This window comes from Nycticebus coucang, chromosome 22 (assembly GCF_027406575.1).
Source record: "Nycticebus coucang isolate mNycCou1 chromosome 22, mNycCou1.pri, whole genome shotgun sequence".
NCBI lineage: Eukaryota > Metazoa > Chordata > Mammalia > Primates > Lorisidae > Nycticebus > Nycticebus coucang.
In genome coordinates this window covers 26,968,859-26,978,302 of record NC_069801.1, presented here as the reverse complement: position 1 = coordinate 26,978,302, position 9,444 = coordinate 26,968,859, and the positions used below count along the sequence as shown (strand labels likewise).

Genomic DNA, 9,444 nt, shown 5'->3' with positions numbered 1-9,444 from the left:
TGAAGAGGAAGAAGGGAGGTGTGTGCTCAGAGACCGGACACAAGAGGGCGCACCTCACCTAAATCCAGCCTGGAATTATTCTGTGGTTTCACTTAACCTTTGTCTAAGGCTGGTGTTTTACAAAAGAGGAATACTAAGAAAGGCCCCAAGAGACCAAATGCTCTCTCCAGTGTCATATAGAAATAAGCGACAGAACCTCAGCCAGATGTTGAGTTCTCTCTGGGTCAGCAACCATCAGGATTTGGTTTGAAAGTATTCTGTCCACAGTTGTGTATCAAGACCTTCTGAGCTGAGGCAACACTAGGCTCTAAGGAGGCAGAGATGAAGGCGCTGGCCTCTGACACCAGGGTCTGATTTCTAAACTTTCCTGATAGAGCACTTGTATGAGTAAAACATTTTTTGAGCACCCACTCTCAACATACATGCCTTTATTTACTTATAAATGATGTACATGTAACAGCTAACTTTTCTTGAACACTTGCAATGCATTATTAGGTCCTTCTCCCAGTGCTTTATACATATTAACTCATTTAATCCTCACAAGACCGTTTGAGGGAGGATCTAATATTCCTTTATATCATAGAAAAGGAAACTGAGATACAGAGAGGTTAAGTAACATGCCAAAGCCGTGTGGCTAAAAAGCAGACAGGCCAGTTTCAGAATTAGGCGAGATTAAAAAAAAAAATAGAAATAGAAGTTATAACATTTTCTTCCCAACTGTAGTGTGATCCCCAGACCTGTGATCAGTCAGTCTTCTGAGAAAGGGAGGTGCAGGAAGTTTGAGAACCCAGAGGCAACATCTTACCTAGGCTGGGAGATCAGGGATGGCCTCTGGTGTAGATGATGGCTAGGCTGCACCTTAAAGAATATTTACGGGCTCCCTAGGGGACAGGGGTTCTTTGGTACAGAAGCAGCATGTGCAAAGGCCCAGAGGCAGGAGTGCACAGTGTTCTGGGAGCTACAAGTTGTCCAGCATGGCCAGAGCACAGAGTGACAAGGAGTCAGTTCCTCCTCCCAGTGTTGCCGAGTCTCAGAAGGAGATGGATGTGAACAGGCCTTTATATGTTTATTGAGGGAATAGGCAATCAGTCTGCTGCCTCCTGGACAGTATCCCAGCTTTTGTATCCTCGGCTGCCAATTACTTTATAACCCACATGGCAAAAGGGGCCTCTTTGCCCCTTGAAGATCAAGTTGAACTTGGCCTGGACCCCATTCCACAGCTTAGGACTTCTCAGAGCCCTCTTTCCTTCTCCACATGCTCCTTGAATTCCTGACCTTATTTCCTCTGAGCTACAGTTTCTGTGACTCTGGCCTCTTCACCTTCTGCCTCATGCGAGTTTTCACACCCACACACAAAAAAATTCAATCAAGCCAAGCATTTCATGGATTAAGCAAATTTATTAAGGATTAGGAGAACTTGAAATCACATCACATACCACACAGCCACCTGCCATCTTCCAAATTTTCTCATTCAGTCTCTAGAGTCTGTCCAAAGCTTGTGTTCCAGCATTTGATCTTCCCTGCAAGTGCAACACCCCCACCTTCTACAGGGAGGCTGAGTTCACCCTCACAAAACACACTTTCCCACTACCTCTCTGCCAGGCTGGTCTCCAGCACACATGCACGCACGCCACCTTACCCAGGCTGCTCCAGCCTGCTCCCGAGCCAAGCTCAGAAGTCACCTTTCTTTCATCTTTTTTGTGCCACATGCAATAGTCTCCTTGGCAGAGCAGCCAGGCCAGTCTATGGTAGCAGGGGAGCTGGTGGTGAGAAATAGCTCCCAGAAGACCTGCAGAAGCACCAAGGGTTGTGGGAAAGCCAGCAGGAGGTAGGTAGCCAGGAAGAGTTCCAGAGGATACAGAAGGGTGTGCAGGGCCTGGTGACAGGGCATGCAGAGTGTGACTGGCTGCCCACCATGCTGTCTGCTACATTGTCCACCACAATCTTCCCTGGCTCAAAATCCCACTCAAGATGGCAGATGAGCAGTCCCCAGGCAGCTGGAGGAGGGCGCCCTCCAGAGTGAGCAGGCAGCTGGGTCTCACCCAACCTGGTCCTACCAGCAGTAGGACACAACTCATCATAAAGGAACCTCTCGCCTTCACCCTCTGACTCCTCAGATCCTTGAGCCAATCCCTGAACAAAGCCTGGAGAAGGAGGATCGATGAGTTCCTGGCTTCCCATAAGAGGGGTAAGGAAACCTCAGAACAGCAGGGCAGAGCTTCCCCCAAAGCGTTCCAGCCCCAGAGTTTTAGAGCAGAAAAGGGGGGAAAGGAGAGCCCTGTCTTCCCCAGCTTCTGGATGGCAGAGCTGCTGTGACAGTGTGTGTGTGTATGTTCAGGGGGACCATTCCAGCCAGAGACCCACCCGGGCCTTGGCGCACTGCCAGGTGGACAAAGTGAGGATATACAGGTAATGGGACATAGGAGGACTGTGACCCTGGAGGCTGGCTTCCAGTATGAGGCCTCTCTCCTTGTCCATCACCAGGACCTGAAGACTGCATAGGCCCTGGAAAGGGGCAGCAGATGGGGTCTACAGCCCTGTCTGGGCCAGCTGCAGCCCCACAAGCCTGGTTAGCTCACCCACCAGCTCCCCCAGCACACTGGGCGGGACGGGGCTCCAGACTGTAGCACCTGAAGCTTCTCTAGCAAGTTGGACAGCCCTGTGACCGTGAGGCAGCAGGGCTTGGGGCCATGTCATCTACCTATACCCAGAGGAACTTGAGCCTGGGGTGATGCCACAGGAAAAAACTGGAGGTATCCTGGGAACAGAGGGCCTCTAAGCTACTGCCAAGCAGGGAGAGTTGAAAAAAGGCAGAATGTCTTGGAGACATTCTGGGCCTCCAGCTACAGTCCCCAGTGTTCTCAAATCAGGGCCTGCAAGACCTTAAAGGATATTAGGAGACAGTTTCCAATGCTTCCTGCCTCAGAGTGCTTGAAGCTCAAAGTTAGTCAGCCTCGGGGACAACCATGCCCCAGAAGGGCCAAAGGGGAACCGCAGGCTCAAGTTGCCCAGACTCACGGGGCCCCAGAAGTCCCAAGTTGGGGTCAGCACCATGCAGGTGTCTAGTAGTTCAGAGTGGTCAGTGCAGGCAGAGGAGCCAACCAGCCCTCAACAGGACTGCCAGTGGATTGCTCCCCAAGTTCAAAGTCTCTAGATTATGTAGGCCCTGAAATACTGGGCGCTGGAGAAATCTGATGTCTACAAAGGCATGGGGGTGGGTAGAAAAATGAATCTTCCCTTTGGCAAACCAGCTAGTTTCCACAAAGTAACAGCTCTCACAAATGGGAAAACAAAAGAAGGTGGCTGGGAACAGGGTATGCAGCCTACTCGGGGACAGATCTAGGACCTACAGTCTGACACAGCCCCTGCCTCATTCCTAGCATTCTGCAGTGGTTTGCTGGCCACATTCAGTTTCTGAAGCCTGGCATGGCAACCAGGAAACCTGGTGATAGCTCAGTCAGACCACTGCTATGAAAACCCAACTTCTTCAGGTTGTACCAGGAAACCAGAGCTTCTAGAGGTATGTGCCTTATCTTCTGAGTTCTCAAACTCAGCTTCTGCAGCTCAAAGTAGGCAACTGTCCAGGAGGGCAGCTCGGCTATGTCAGTGTGTTTCACAGACCATCCAACTTCTGCTGCTCCAGTCCCACCATGGCAGCTGCCTTCATCTTTGTGTGGTCCAGATGCAGAGCCCCTAGCCTGAGACCATGGAGGGCCCCAGGCCTGGCCATTACCAACTCCCTGTTGAATGACAGACCCAACACACCCAGAATCTAGGCATTCCCAGAAGGGGCCATGCACCCGATCCAGGAAGATGTCAGCCAGCACCCCCATATTCTGGAGGCAACTATAGTCAACAGCCAGCCATTGTAGACTGCAAGGCAACCACACACCAAATTCCCATCCCAACAGGGGCCTACAAAAGCAAGGTTCTGGAGGGATCTAAGGTCTACAAAGGCTTCAGGGGTTAGAAAGATGAATCTTCCCTTGGGGCAGAGCCAGGAAAGAGAGATGTGGCAGTTGTCCCAAGTCCTTGAGAGCTCCTGGCAGGATCTGGGTGGGATGCAGATTCAGTCCCAGGACGTTGAGGGCAGGGAAGGTAGAAAGGGATTCTGGGGCAGAACAGAAGTAGAACCAACAAGACAGAGCCCCTCCATCCTCTGTGGCACTGCTTCCAAGGCCTGTGTCAGGCTGGTCACTGAGTTGCATGCAGCAAGAAGGGGCAAGCTGGAGTCCAAGGGGCAGATCAGGAAGAAGCGGGAACGGGAGGGAGCTGGGAGACTTCAGTCATTAGGCAGTCGGAGACGGTCCAACCTGCAGTCAGAGGAAGGGACAGGAGCAGACCAGGCAGCAACAACAGCCTGCCCATCTCGACATCAAGCCTAGTCCACAGAAAAGGAGAATCATAATCCCACTCTGCTCTCCTGCCTTCTCCAGACTCTCTACCCTCCCTCTGCACATGTACAAACATACACATGCCCAGTAGTCGCAACAGTGACAGGACATACAGCCCAGGAGACTGGAGGCATGGTCGGAGGGCCACAGTGCTTCCAAACCATAGCCCTGCTGGGGGAGTGGATGGAAGAGTGGAACCGGAATACTTACAGCTGAGGCTCCAAGGGTCGGGGAAAGGAAGAAGCGCGCCAGTGGTCACATGGAGCCCAGGTCTCACTTCTCTGTTCTGAAGAAGAAAGCAGTGCTCCTGAACACAAGATGTGGAGCCACAGATCTAAAATCCTACTCTGCTATTATTCTGGGCAGAGCAGGTCACCTCTCTGAGCTTCAGCCTCATCATCTGTAAAATAAGCATACTAATAACTTCTTCACAGGATTGCTGTAAGTGACATGGGCGTCAGATTGTGGTTTCTATCCTAATCATCCCGTGTTCTCCTTATAAGAGAGAAGAGTAAATCAGAAACAAAATAGTACGTTAAAACTTTGCCATCACCAACATCTGGCAATGTTACACATGGAAGATTTTATAAAGCCCAAGCCTCACTCGAGGCTCCATTCCTGCCCTTTCAGGCTGGGGCAAGGACAGATCATCTCCAGGGCTTTGACCTTGACTCATTCTGTAAGGATGGAGCCAAGACTCAAGGTAGAGCCAGACAAGAAAAGGAAAGGAACTTCATAATCATCTCAAATAGTACAGTGCACTATTCAATACAAGTTAATATCTGTTCATGGTTTTAAAAAATAATAAATGCAGGACTTCTGCCTTCCGCACAGGGTGTGGCTGCCGCAGCTCCGGTGGCCTGTTGCGTCACATCCAGCCTTTGGCAATTCTGGATTGCGAAACCCTGAAACCCGCGCAATGAAGAGCGTATTTGTTACTGTAGGGACCACCAGCTTTGATGACCTGATTGCGTGTGTGTCATCGCACGATTGTCTGCAAGTACAAGGATTCGGTAAAAGAAGACCTTCGGAAGGCAGATCTTGTCATTAGTCACGCAGGGGCAGGAACCTGTTTAGAGTCGCTGGAAAAAGGAAAACCACTTGTGGTGGTTGTAAATGAAAAGTGGATGAACAATCATCAACTGGAATTGGCAAAGCAGCTACACAAAGAGGGGCATCTCTTCTACTGTACCTGCAGCACGCTTCCTGGGCTGTTACAGTCAATGGACTTATCAACACTGAAATGTTACCCTCCTGGCCAGCCAGAAAAATTTTCTGCATTTTTGGATAAAGTTGTTGGATTACAAAAATAAACACTAAACTCTCAACACTTTAAAAACACCCCCCAAATCCAACATATGGAATGTGGTTAAATCAAATTAAACATTTATTTGCAGAATAATATAAGTTAATAAACTTCCTATATCTGTAGAATGTATAGGAAATGTTATGGTGTACACGTTTGCATTTGGGTCCAAATCCTAATTAGAATTTAGTAAATTTATTAGCTTTTTCCTGATCTTCAATATGTAATGAGCATTCACAGGTTTTGTCCTAGAATTCCCAAGTGGATTTGGAATCATGAAAAAATGAACAAAACTTAAAGACTTTGACAAGGAGCATAAATGTAATTAGTTTGATATTCCTTGGAATAAAAAAAGGAAACAGTAACAAGTTTCCATGAGAGTCGGCATTTTTAGCTTCATAATCCAATAAACCATTTTTTTTTTTTTTTTTGAGACTGAGTCTCATTTTGTTGCTGTGCGTAGAGTGCTGTGGCATCATACCTCACAGCAACCTCAAACTCTCGGGCTTGAGCAGTCTTCTTGTTTCAGCCTCCTGAGTAGCTAGGACTACTGATGTGCTAGTTTTTTTCTATATTTAGTAGAGATGGGGTCTTGCTCTTGCTCAGACTGATCCCCAACTCCTGAGTTCAAATGATCCTCTCCCCTCAGCCTCCGATTAGGATTATGAGTGTGAACCACCATGACTGTCTCCTAGGAACCACATTTAAATAACAAAACCCAGAAATGATGGGTTGTGTTCTGCGAAATAGTTCAGTCCTTGATTAGAAAAGATTACCAAGTAAGTTGATCTGTTGTACATGGAGAAACTACTTTTATTCTGAAAAATAGAGTGGAGTGGTTATGTTCACTTTTTTTTTTTTGTAGAGACAGAGTCTCACTGTACCGCCCTGGGGTAGAGTGCCGTGGCGTCACACGGCTCACAGCTACCTCTAGCTTTTGGGCTTAAGCCATTCTCTTGCCTCAGCCTCCCGAGCAGCTGGGACTATAGGCGCCCACCACAACGCCCGGCTATATGTTCACTTTTTTAAAATCTAAAAGTGACAAAAATAATTTTGCTCAATGTCAAAGCTTTCTTGGTTTGAGAACAACAAATCAAAGGACTTACACCAATAGGATTTACTGTTATTTTAAAAAGAATCCCTTCCCATAGTGGTAATGAAACATCTACTGTAACAAATTTACAATGTGTTTGGTTATAAAATTAGTTTCACAAGTGAATAATAAATGATGTGTATGATGACTTAAATATATGGTTTTGAATATAGTTTTGAAGTTTATATGGTAACATGAGATAGACACATTATACAATTCTTATTAAGAGTACATGGTCTCAAGACCTTTAAAATAAACTGCTTTATCCTTAAAAAAATAAAAAATAAAAAATAATAATAAATGCAGAGAGACAAAAAATTCCTTAACATAGAAAAGGCATCAACCCTAGATTTACAGCAAATAACAATTCTTAATGACAAACCATTTTTTGCATTCAATTTAAAGCAAAGAATGAGACAAATAAAATTACTTCCATTCCACTTTATAATGGAGGCCTCAGCCAGGAGAATAAGAAAGAAAAAAACAGAAATTAAAATTATAAGTATGTTAAAGGAAGAAACACACCATTTACAAAAGACTGTGATCATCTACCTGGGAAATTGAACAATTTCTAGAAACAAACTATAAAAACTAAAGCATGTTGAGCAACAATACTGAATATAAGACATTTTTTAAAAAGCTTTCTAGACTTGGCGCCTGTAGGTCAGAGGCTAGGGTGCCAGCCACATACACCGGAGCTGGCGGGTTCGAATCCAGCCCAGGCCTGCCAAATGACGATGGTAACTACAACCAAATAAATAAATAAATAACCAGGTGTTGAGGTGGGCGCCTGTAGTCCTAGCTACATGGGAGGCTGAGGCAAGACAATCACTTAAGCCCAAGAGTCTGAGGTTGCTGTGAGCTGTGATGCCATGGCACTCTATCCAGGGTGACAGTTTGAGACTCTGTCTCAAAAAAATATATAAAAATAAAAAGTTTTCTAATACACCAGTTCCTCTCACAAGGAAATTTCACATTCAAATTAAGGTTTTTCTAAGAGGTTTATATGCAAAGATATTAGCAGGGCTTAAGGGTAGTGCAGGAATCCAGGCATGACTAGCAAGCATAGGAACTGTCACCTTTCCTAGAACTGAAGAGAGAACAACAGGGAAAAGTTACCAGAACCTGGAAGGATAAGGGGTTCTATAGGATCAGCTGCCTTCAGAGGAGGAATGATATTTGGTCAAGTCACAAAACCAACATGAGGGGACCTCACAGGAAGGAAACCAGGAGCATCAATGTTCCACCTCTCTTTCCATCTTCCCTTGGATCTCTCTCTAGGATTTTCTGTTGGCCCCAGAATCAGAGGCAGGAAAAAACCTTAATGTAATCCATTCAGTTCAGCTTCCCTGAGCAAAGAACAAGGTGGGGAGGGACAATTTAGTATGAAGGGACAAACAAATGAAATAAATGCAGCACGGCCATCAACAATCAGAGTAGAAAACTTACTGTGAAAAAAATGTTTAAGTGAGACCTGGCTTATTGTACCCTCAATGAATCCCCAACAATAAAAAAAAACAAAAAAAAATATTTAAGTGACAAGTCACTAGGAGATTTTAATGTACGAATGGAATAGAATAGAAACTAAACCCAGACCTAATCATATCTAGTCAATTGATTTATAAAACAGTTCCTGGTAGATTCCACTTATGTCCAAAAGATAACTTAAGACGCATCATAACCCAACTGTGGAAAATAAAATAACAACTAATTTAAGTGAAACCACAGGAGAATATCTTCATGGTCTTGAGAAAAGCAAAATTTTCCTAAATAGACCATCAAAAGAACTAGCCATAAAATATTTTCATAAATGGGACTTCATTAAAATTAAGACATTGTGTTCATTAGAGGATCTGACCATGAACATAAACAGACAAGCCATACAAGAGAAGATATTTGTAATACATATATTCAACAAAGGACTAATAGTTGTGGGAAAGAATGGATATAAGTTTGAATAACTCATGACTCCAGGAAGGAATGTTCATAAAAATTAGAAAATATTTTAATTGAACAATAACAAAAACACTACAAAGCAAAACTTGTAGGATAAAGCCACAGCAGTGTCCATGGGGAAATGTGCAGCCATAAATGTCTGTGTTAGAAAACAAACAGCAAAAGTTGAAAATTAAGCAGTCAGGCAAGATGCTCACAAAGTTATTAAAGGAACAGTTAAACTGATTACAAAAAGACTTCCTCTTTCCATTCCCCCCATTATGCAGTAAGTGGTACCAGAATAGTCCTCTCCCCATGAACAACAATAAAACTGGGCCAAATACATCAAACAACTGTTTTCGGATGTTAGGATGTTGTCTGAGTCTGTTTATAACAGGACACCACAGACTAGGCGATTCATAATGAATACACATTTCTTTCTCACAGTCTTGTGGCTGGCAGTATATGATCAAGGAGCTGGTGTGTTTGTCACCTGATGAGAACTGCTGCCTGCTCCCAAGGTGGCCCCTTGTTGCTGTATCCTCCAGAGGGAAGGAGAGCAAAAGAGCGAGCTAGCCAAAAGCCTTTTTATTTATATAAAAGCCTAAATCCCCTTAGTGAAGGAGGAGCCCTTGTGGCCTGATCACCTTCCTATGGGCCCCACCTCTCGATACTGTCACATTGGCAATACCTGGATTTTGGAAGGGACACATTTA

The 9,444-nt window shown here is 45.2% G+C and overlaps 1 pseudogene; it reads left to right on the top strand.

The window, feature by feature from the left end:
- The first annotated feature begins 5,306 nt into the window (after nucleotides 1–5,306).
- Nucleotides 5,307–5,744, top strand: LOC128575187 (UDP-N-acetylglucosamine transferase subunit ALG13 homolog; annotated as a pseudogene).
- The last annotated feature ends 3,700 nt before the right edge of the window (nucleotides 5,745–9,444 follow it).